This window comes from Oculina patagonica, unplaced genomic scaffold, assembly GCF_052425735.1.
Source record: "Oculina patagonica isolate OP01 unplaced genomic scaffold, crgOcupat unplaced637, whole genome shotgun sequence".
Taxonomy (NCBI): Eukaryota; Metazoa; Cnidaria; class Anthozoa; order Scleractinia; family Oculinidae; genus Oculina; species Oculina patagonica.
The window spans coordinates 74-10094 of NW_027558512.1; the positions used below are offsets into that span (position 1 = coordinate 74).

Sequence of the window (10021 nt, forward strand, 5' to 3'; positions counted from 1 at the left end):
CCGCACTGCTCTGGGTGTGTTCGATTTATGGCATTACTCATACGTTTGGGTGAATTCGATTATGTTCGAATACCGAACCCAATACAAATCAGTCGAACGATTGGAGTTCGATTGCCGAACGATCGATTGGCTACACCGGGTCTCACTAGATCTTTCGCTTGAAATTATAATAAACTCGGAAAAGGAAACATATTGTTCATCGCCGACACATCTTACAAATGAGCCCCGACGAACATGAGCTTTGTGTTAGGCAGCAGTGCGTTCAGTATTCCACAGCCTGAAGGGAATCATGGTAGTTTTATTCAACGTTGCAGCCAAGTCGAGGACATGTTTCACTGCAAAAGAGTCCATTCATATCATTATCAGTATTGGGAGAAAAGACCTCACCCGTCTTATACAAACTGAGTGTAAATGTGACATATGCAGCTAGCCGATATACATTCTTAATTTTTTAATTTTTAACTCTTAACTGCAATTTTTATCTTTCACCTACTTTTATAATAAAATTTTATATTCTATTGTAATTTATTTATTTATTCATTTATTTATTTATCTATGTAGTACGGTTCTTTTTTCTTCTTAGAATTTAAGTGTAAATATTTTAACTTTAAAAAGCTTAGATATATAATGATGTAAATAGTGTCCACAATTAGATTTTTTAAGCTAAATACCTCAGACACTTTTATAATAAAGTATTTCATTCATTCATTCATTCACCTGCACGTTAATTTTCATGCAAATGAAAATCATTTTCATAACTTTTGCACGAGGAATCGTTTTGAAACAGAGGCAAAAGGCATTATTTCTTCAGAGTCCGCGATCCTTCTGGTCTGCGCCAGGGATCGTTCTCGTCCCCAGAGTCCACGATCTTTCTGGTCTGCGCCAGGGATCGAGATCCAGCACCAGAAGTCCGCGATTCATGGATTCATTGTCATATCTGACAAATCTGATTGGATGAAACTACAGAACGAGTACTTTGTGCATGCTCACAAATCGGGACTGGGCAGAGGTCTCTATCCCTGGCGCAGACCAGAAGGATCGTGGACTCTGGGAATGAGTCAAACGGCAACTCGGAAATTGCCTTTTGGGCATGCTCGCCTCTTTGTAAAAAGAAAAGACTCACCACTGACGTAAAACAAGGAACACATAAATGTAAAAGCAATATGGACCAGGAAATCAGTAGCTCCAAAAGATAGAAAAAGGTGAACCCCAAAAAAATATCAGTACAGTAAATCTTAGCCTGCGAGAGCAGACGCATTTCCGGCCGTCGCTTCTCTCCGGCGGAGAGAAGCGACGGCCGGAAATGCGGAGAGAAGCGACGGCCGGAAATGCGTCTGCTCTCGCAGGCTAAGTAAATCTCTATTTACTTAGAAATTCTCAATCTCAATTTTTCAAAATTTCTATTTTTTATCCACCAACAGACTAGAATTAAGCTTATTATCCCTATTTGTAGAGCTGTTTCGAGAAAAGTTCCTTTTTAACTGCAAACGAGTTTTTAATAAACTATTATTATTTATAAAGGTCGTCCTACATGAGCGTTAAAGCGTACTCGACAAAACCGAAAGGTATTATGGGTAGTGGTTGACCGTTGCTTGTTCGAAGCAAGGCGCCCTGGCTCGAAGTAAGTTTTAATACCGGCTCCATCATCCATATTGGGACTGGACGTTGATTGTAACTTTCACCAACTCACAGTCTCCTTTCTTTCTTTTCTTATTTTTTTTTTTTTTCATTCCATTATTTCATTTCATGGTTATCAGGGATGAAAGTATTTTCTCTTGAAGTGACATAACTGATAAATCAAGGTAATAGGGAATTGACAGACATAACACGGGACCTCTACAGTCCATGGCTTAGAGATTTAGCTTTGATTTGAAAGGGAATGATGAGTACATATTCTGTAGATACAAATAAGGACACATGAAAATGATAAGTCCCGGCCTTTTAACTCCCCAATTTCTTTTAATGTTTGTTGATCAAATTCTTATTTTTGTTAGGAATTGTCGTTATTGTTTACAATTTTCCGCAAAACTAATACCACGAACTCCTCTTAGTCACACCGCCCTCGAACTTTTATGATACATGATCCCCTTACAGTTCTTATCGAAAGCGAAGAATATGTTATTGATCCACCTTGTGATCAAACTCATGTTCTTTTATTAATCTGCTACATTTACAAGTTTATTTATAGTTGCGGTTCTCTGCCCCAGTCTTCAAAGCGATATCGCCTTTCCTTTAACCTTGCCGCGCTGTCATCCATTCTTGGCTGGAAATCATCTCGGACAGGATCCCTGTCATCACCTAATAAGGAGAAAGTATGATGTAGAGAAAAATAAACAAGTTACATAAAGCCTCTTTTAACAAAAGGCCCTCCCATCAACCCTTAATAACTGCAACCAGTTTCAAAGAAAGTACTTAGATGATGGCGGATTCAACAATAACGAAACGAATAACACATCACGTCTTTTATACACGTTCGATGCACTAAAAAAAAACTTCAAAACGATATAAAATTGTTAAATCGCGGTAAATTAGAAATATAATTTGCTCTTCAAGCCTCTTCAGTGCATTTTACATTTCGTGAATTAAATTGGCAAGTGAATGTACAAGATAAAGCACAGACCAGCTTGTTCGAGGCGAGTTAGCAAACGAAGAACGGCGAGTGAGAAAAAAGACCCCTCGCTTTTTTGCCACTCGGCCACATTCGTTGCGTTGCTCCTTGACTAACCGAACAGCTGGAAGAGGCTAACAATATATATCCTTTTTAAGAGGCGAACAATATTGTGAAAACCACGTGACCTGTCATAAACGCGCGAAAAGTAGCTAAAAGTCGACGGGCGAGCCGTTGGGTGTATGATAGAGCCAAATCATGATTGAAATAAAATACATCTAATCCTTTTGGCTGTAAAGGGAGTTCCTAAGGGATGCATAACGCAACACAAAATGCACAAGTCCACAACACGGGGTCGCCCTTGACGCAATTCCCTAGTACAATGCAAGCTGACAAACTTTGTCCTCCCGTACTTTTCACCAGGTATAGAAAGACAGTTCTCACGTATAAAATAAAGACTCAGCGGACAAATCTCCGGAATCGAGCGAGTTTAACCCGGCCATAATGCTGCATACAGTTTTATTTGCAATATACCGTGACCATATATTTTACGAAAAACGAAACTATTTGAAAAGAACCACTTACGTTTTCCTTTTTTCGCTCCCATCGTCCATGCATCGGTGTAAGAAATGCACACAGCAGCGAAAACCAGCAGGACAACCAGGGCCTTAAAATGCTGCATCTTGACTAAGTGAGTGGTTCTTCAAAGAAAACTACACAGCTATTGATCGACAGGAACGACGACTGCAAGTGAATGGAGGAAAACTAAGTACATTGTTTCTTTTTATGTGAGACTTTCAGAAAAAAGGCAGAGTTGAACATGTGTTGCATAGAGATAACTGTAAGAAACTGGCTCCTACTTGATAAAGCCAGACTGCCCGGCTGCACAGACCAGTTGGAGGCCGCACGATTTTTTTCCTCATGTTAGTGGGAGTGCAACTGGCATGTGTTTGTGGGAAAAACGGAAAATCGATTTCAAATGATCGCCGTGAAATTAGACTGTCCACAGCCTCCCTATTTTTCAACGAAAAAAACTGAAAGATCTCTCGCCGTTCTTTCCCCGCGCTCATCGATCGAAAACATGAAAAAAAAAGGCTGTGAACAGTCTACCGCGAAATTGAAATTTTGTATCATTTATAAATTTTAGGATTGATGACAGAAGTTTTTATTTAGCCAAATTTGACAAAGTTAGCAGTGCTAGAAACCGTACAGTCGCATTTTCTATACACGTGTGGCTAGCTGTTTGTAACAGACGAAAACTGACTTGAAATGCTTTTCTAACAAAGGTATAACTTCCAACTTGTTCAATTTTTTTTCCTTAAGAAATCTAAAAAAATTAATGTTTATGACATCAGATTCGGATTTTTATATACAAAGAAGTTGGACCACCAGTAATATGGCGAAAAATCTTACCTTCAAAGGGTGTTTTTGACAGAAAAAAAAGAGGAGAGCGGCCGGTTAGCTTCAGTCAGACATGGAAAAAATGAAGCTGCAGCACTATTTATTTACTAGGTCAGTATTGCAATAAAATAGATTCCAGTTATTTTTATGAAATAAAATTATAAATAACGTAATCATTCACTGCCGGTCTGCTGTTTTTAACTCGGCTACCCGTCAGGAAGCCATTTCAGGACATACTTGCTTCATAAGCCAACTCCGAATTAGAATTGCCAATGCCCAGTTCAGTAGATGTTATCTGAATTGCATTTACTCGCCGTTTGACGCTACCCCATTCCTCCTAGCCGATTAACTTATGAGATTATTTAATCGTGTTTCGTCGCAGGTGAGCTCGAGATATATTTCTGGTATCTAGAAAAACTGATTAATTTACAATTTACCTTACGCAATACACACGATAAATTTCAGGATGGCACAGGAAAATTTCGCCAGTCTGGTCTGATATGGATCTGCTTTGTAAGTAGCCATATGGAAATATCCTGATATTTCTGAAACATACGTGATATTCTTAATATTATTATACTGACATCCTTGAATTTTTTACTATGATCGGTCATGTACAAAGAAGTAAAACCTTACGTAGTAAAGAATGGCAAGGGGCGACAGGCCACACAGTCCCCACAGGTGTGAAACATTTGAAAACCGGCCTTTATATTTTTGCTCTAACGAGCATATCTTTCAAGGATTTCCTTTCTTAGAGAATATGATAGGTGGATCTTTAAAGATATTTTTTAAAAAGTGGTTGGTTCTGCATTATGTGCCATTTTTCTATTAAAACCTGATTGATGTTTGGCACTGATGGCTCGTATGTCTGCGAGTTTTCTTTTCTTGTAAGCGCTACCGAGGACTCTTTATGTGAATTTTATTTCTGATAGCACTTTTCCTATCAGGTACATGTATGTTCTCTTTAAAAGTAGATTTTGAGGAATTTATTCTAAGGAGTCTTAGGAATCCTATTTTGACGCTTGGCGGGTGGCAAGAGGTGTAATGAGTATATTGAAAAGTTTCCGTTGGCTTAAAATCTGTTTTAATGTCTCTTTTGTTGATGTCCCACAGTGAGAATATATCGTCAATGTGGCGTTTCCAAACTGTATGTTTTGCATGTGACGCTTTATAACGTCAGTTGCTATTTGTAATGGAAAGGAAGAGTTCAACTGATCTCTGTTCCGTTCCACCGTTTTTTGTCCGGGTTGGGTTTTTCATACTCTCAAGTAGGATCGAAAATGGTACGTTCCGATTGGTCCTAGCCAGCCAATGAAGGTTCGATCCGTTTGGTTCTCAAGCCATGTGTGGTGTTTTTTAAAAAGGTTATTTGTGAACGGCTAGCCTTTGTAACGTGTCTTTTAGAAATGTCGAGCAATCATTTGAAAATCAGTAGAGAGTAAATGTGTTTGTTCCGCTTAAATATGAGGAAATGTGTCGCATAATATGTGCATGTATTTTGGACGAGACTCGTACAAACAATATATTATTTATAGGTGTGATAAATTCCGCTAGAGTCTAAAACCGACATTGCAAAGCTTCGGAAAAAGGCAGTCGACTTTCGAAACCAATATGGATCAATATGAATGCATCAACAATAAGATAACTGTACAGGCCCGCAAATGATCCCGGGACCGGAAATGATCGCCGAAAATTGGACCGCAAATGGTCCCCGGACCGGAAACGTTTTCTGTAAATGAGACCGCGAAAAACCTAACAAAAAAACCTACAGGATACTAGACTGTTGACTATAAAAAATGCGAAAAGTATTCTTGTCTGTGTGCTCAATGTCTTAACACCACCGCAGGCGGGGAAAACAAAAATAAATGGTTTCCAAAAGCGTTAAGACGGCAAATATAAAACTTTTTAAAAAAAATAGTCGGTTACCGAAAAAAATATCGAACGAAAAATATATCATTTTCAACAAAAACTAACTGACGTCCAATTGACCCAGTTGTTAAAAACACGATTAAGCCAATCCAGGATTAAGATGAATTTTACTTTCAGTTTTGTAACTTTTCAGTAAGGATTTCTGTTTATATTTTCTATCCTCCAGTTTTGACGTCGACCAATCAATCTTAAACTCCACAAAACATAAGCAATAAAAACACTTTTATACAAAAGAAATTGAACCCTCGATTAACTTTAATCCTTGGTTAGTGTTAATCGGCTTTCGAACAACTCGACCCAGGGAATTAACTACATAAAAATAGAAACAAAATAAGACGCCAACTATTGCAAGCTAAGATAAAATTTTATTGTACACTCCTAAAAAAGTTCTACGCCCTTTCTAAAATTCACAAACCTACCATCACGGGGAGACCAAATATCTCCAGGTGGTGATGGGCCTACAGAAAGAATATCATGTTTTTAATTTGTTGATTCTTAACTTGAATCTATTTCAAAAACGCAAGCGTCTTATTTAAAAAACACGACAGATATCAAAAATTTTATTGAAAAAAAAAAAAACAGAGTGAAGAAAAGAACTTTTCTTGTATCGATGGACGTAACAAGTCTTTATTAATACAAATATACCACTAAAAAAGGGGATATTGAAACGATACGACAATTTTTACCAAAACAAACCTCCCATACCCGTTGCCTTTGAGAGACAAATTCTAAGGAAAAGCGTCACAAAGCCTGTGGGACGTCAGCAAGAGACCTTGAACATTTCATCGAACAAGCTAACTGATCTCACACTTCAGATTCAAAGCAGAAATCTCAGACAACGAAGCTGCATTTCTCGCTATACAAGGGCGAAAGATTCAAGAAGCAACCGATCGATCCTTGACATAAAAACACATTTTAAGCCAACGGAAACTTTTCAATATACTCCTTACACCTCTTGCCACCCGCCAAGCGTCAAAATATTCAGACTCCCACAAGAACAATCTACTTTTGAGGAGAAAATCACAAATTTCAAAACACTCTTGCTGGCATTACCTGATACAAAAAGTGCAGAAATAAAATTCACAGAACGAGTCCTAGGTAACGCTTTTATAAATAAACAAGAAAAGAAAACTCGATAGACATTTTGCCTTTTGTAACAAAATTAGAAGTTAAGAACAAAATGCAGAACCAACCACTTTTACTACGCAACTCGCAAAATATCCGTGTGTATTATTTGTCAAACCATCGTACCCAGAGGCCCCGATGCTTACAAACCTTATTATTATGGTGGATGGGGGTAGGGGAGGGGGGCGTGGTTGGTGAGCAGTTGTTTGCTCGTACGCTTCCCGTGACGTAGTTGAGCTCAGCATATTTTCCTTGTTCCGTGCTTGAGAGTTTACTTACCGTATGCGATCAGGAGCCAAGGAGCCATAATGGCTCCTGATGCGATGTAACAGTGTAGCAGATCGATGTAAGCGCAGCTATGGTGGTCTTCAGAAGCTTGTCATCATGAAACCCGCGCGGAAAGTTCCAGCAGGTGAGCAGAGAGCTGGAACTAGTTCCCATTTCTCCCGCGTTGTCAACATTGTTGCGCGATGCCTGTCATGTTCTTGTTTATAACCCAAAAATATCCATGATATCTTGAGTGGTTTTGTGCAAGCTTTGCTTCCCTCAGTGGTGGGATAGTATGGATTCACTAAGGTACGTGAATTAAAACATAAGCCTTCCATGTGAATCAAAATGTTTGTCATTTGGGCTCCATCAGTGATCATGTCCTGCCGCCTACAATATATTCACTGCTGAAATATTGTCTTGTCGAGAGTCAAGCTCCCCAAAGTAAGCTTACTGTTAGTAAGGTAGCTTTAATTGAGATACAAAAAGACCAGTGCTACTAGTCAAATGAAACTTACTGAATACTTTCGATGTAATTTTCGTTTAGGCGTTACGTTTTTGCCTTTAATAAATTTTTGTCCGGATTTTCGGCTGTGGGTTTTAATGCTTCAATTCAGTGGACCAGTTGTGTAATCAAAAGCACGGAGCTACTTTACATAAAAAAGCCTACTAATTAGTTCACTTTAGGTATCTTAGATTTACTGTGTAAGTTACAATTTGTAACTGCAGAGCTTTGGAACTTAAGATTAAGGCTTTGGATATAATCTTCCAATGATTGGCTATTTGTTATCTACAAAATATACGTCAAATATTTTTTCTTTCTTAAAGATAAGGTATGACAGCATGATATGTGCACATAATTGAATGCAATCCTTATCATAGATAAACTTAACAAATCAAGTATGCAGCAGGGATATGTCAGTGGTGAGAGCACTTGCCTCCAACCCATTTGGCCTGGGTCAGGTGTCATGTGATGGTTGGGGTGTTGTTGGTTCTCATCATTGCGGCAAGTGTTTTTTCCAGGTAGTCTGGTTTTTCTCCCTCAATGAAAACCAACATTTCTAAATTAGTTTAAAAAACTGGAAATCTAAGGGTAACAGGTTTATCAGTTGAAAGACTGTTTTAAATTATTTCATTGCTAGCCTCATCATACAAAATGTATATAGCCTGATACAAGTTATATCAAAGGAGAAATGTCACAGTATATTACATTAAGTCATTTTTCTGATTCCTTCTAAATTGAAGAAAACCTCAAAATAATAGTTTTTTAACATAGAAAAACAACATAGGTCTGGAGTAATAAAAAGGCAAAAACAATCAAGAATGTAGCCTGCGAAAACAAAGCCTCTCACACTCCGATCCGCTTGTTGCGTTCGGGGAGAGAGACACGTCACGCAACAAGCGGATCGGAGCGTGAGAGGCAGCTGTTTTCGCAGGCTATCAAGAATGGTTTCGACTGATAAAGATTAAGACAAATTTCAAATAAGAAAATTTGAAAAACTTAATTGCCAATTTTTTCAAAATGTGTTGTCCTGATGTAGCTCCTATAAAGTGGGTTTGGGAGAACCCAGTCTGTGAACCTGAACTGCATGTGACTGGCTGACAAGGTTCATACAGAGACTTTTTAAGTTTTCCCGAATGCTTCCTAATTGGCAAGTAAGGCACAAATTAATAGCAATCAGTAAACAATCTTCTTGGTGTGATTAAAATACACAGTTTGGTATCTTGGCACATACATGTACAAATAGCAAAAGTATATTACTATAATTTTTATAATTCAAATGGTCAAGACAGCAGCAGAAATGTAGAAATTTTCAAAAATAATACAAGTTTTTTAATTTTCACAAACATGTTTGATGGTACATCCGTCATCGTCAGTGTGCTTTAAATCACTGTAAACTTTCATAACCCTCACACCGACGATGACATGTTTGTGAAACTTAAAAAAGTCGTATTATTTTTGAAAATTTTTATTAATAATTGTTTTAAGTGATTTTAACAGGCTAAATTTTCCTATTTTGGACCCTTTTATTCTTCTGATAGGAAAAAGGTTGGAAATTTCATTGCTGGTAATGATACGAGCCAATCTCAGCAATCAGATCAACAAGGAGCCTATGACGGTAAAGGCAAACACACTCCACTGCCTGTCGACCAGTACATGTTCTCAGGAATGAGATTTACTATCCACTCTCTCACTGTCGATGTCACCACAGTTGGAAAGAGTAAGTACGGTCATTCTTTTCCTGGTTAAGATAAGTTTCATAGGCGGCGGAGCAGGGGGCGTAGGGCGGAGGCTGTAGCACCCCCCCCTCCCTAAACAATAATTTGGTGCCAAGAATATCGCAAGCAAAGCATAAAATTGGTTTGTCAACTGAAGATATTCTGTCTCCTGAGTGAGTTCAAACATCTTCAAAACTTCCTTGGAAGTCTTTGGGAAACTTCGTTTGTTTTCGGAAAGTTTGAATAATGATCGGAAACATTCTAATGGCCTTCAAACAACAATCGGAGAATCTTCGGTTGAGAAACGACTCAGAAAACAAAAAGTTGAATGTGCATTTTTGGGATAGTCTTAGCCCCCCACATTCCAAAAAGTTCCGTTGCCTCTGTATGTATTTAGCTTTTTGTAAATTATATGTCACTGACACGGATGCTGATGACCTTATCTTACATTGCTCATTACATGTATATATA

The 10021-nt window shown here is 38.2% G+C and overlaps 2 long non-coding RNA genes across 2 annotated transcripts; one reads left to right on the plus strand and one right to left on the minus strand.

The window, feature by feature from the left end:
• Positions 1–1959: 1959 nt before the first annotated feature.
• LOC144641048 (uncharacterized) lies at positions 1960–4093 on the minus strand. Its single transcript, XR_013568485.1, has 3 exons — positions 4022–4093; positions 3194–3352; positions 1960–2298 (listed from the first exon to the last, which is right to left on the minus strand). It is a non-coding gene; the product is annotated as an uncharacterized LOC144641048 (long non-coding RNA).
• A 3434-nt stretch (positions 4094–7527) lies between these two features.
• LOC144641047 (uncharacterized) lies at positions 7528–9552 on the plus strand (the record flags this gene model as incomplete). The annotated part of the gene is made up of 2 exons (XR_013568484.1): positions 7528–7639; positions 9374–9552. It is a non-coding gene; the product is annotated as an uncharacterized LOC144641047 (long non-coding RNA).
• Between the last annotated feature and the right edge of the window lie 469 nt (positions 9553–10021).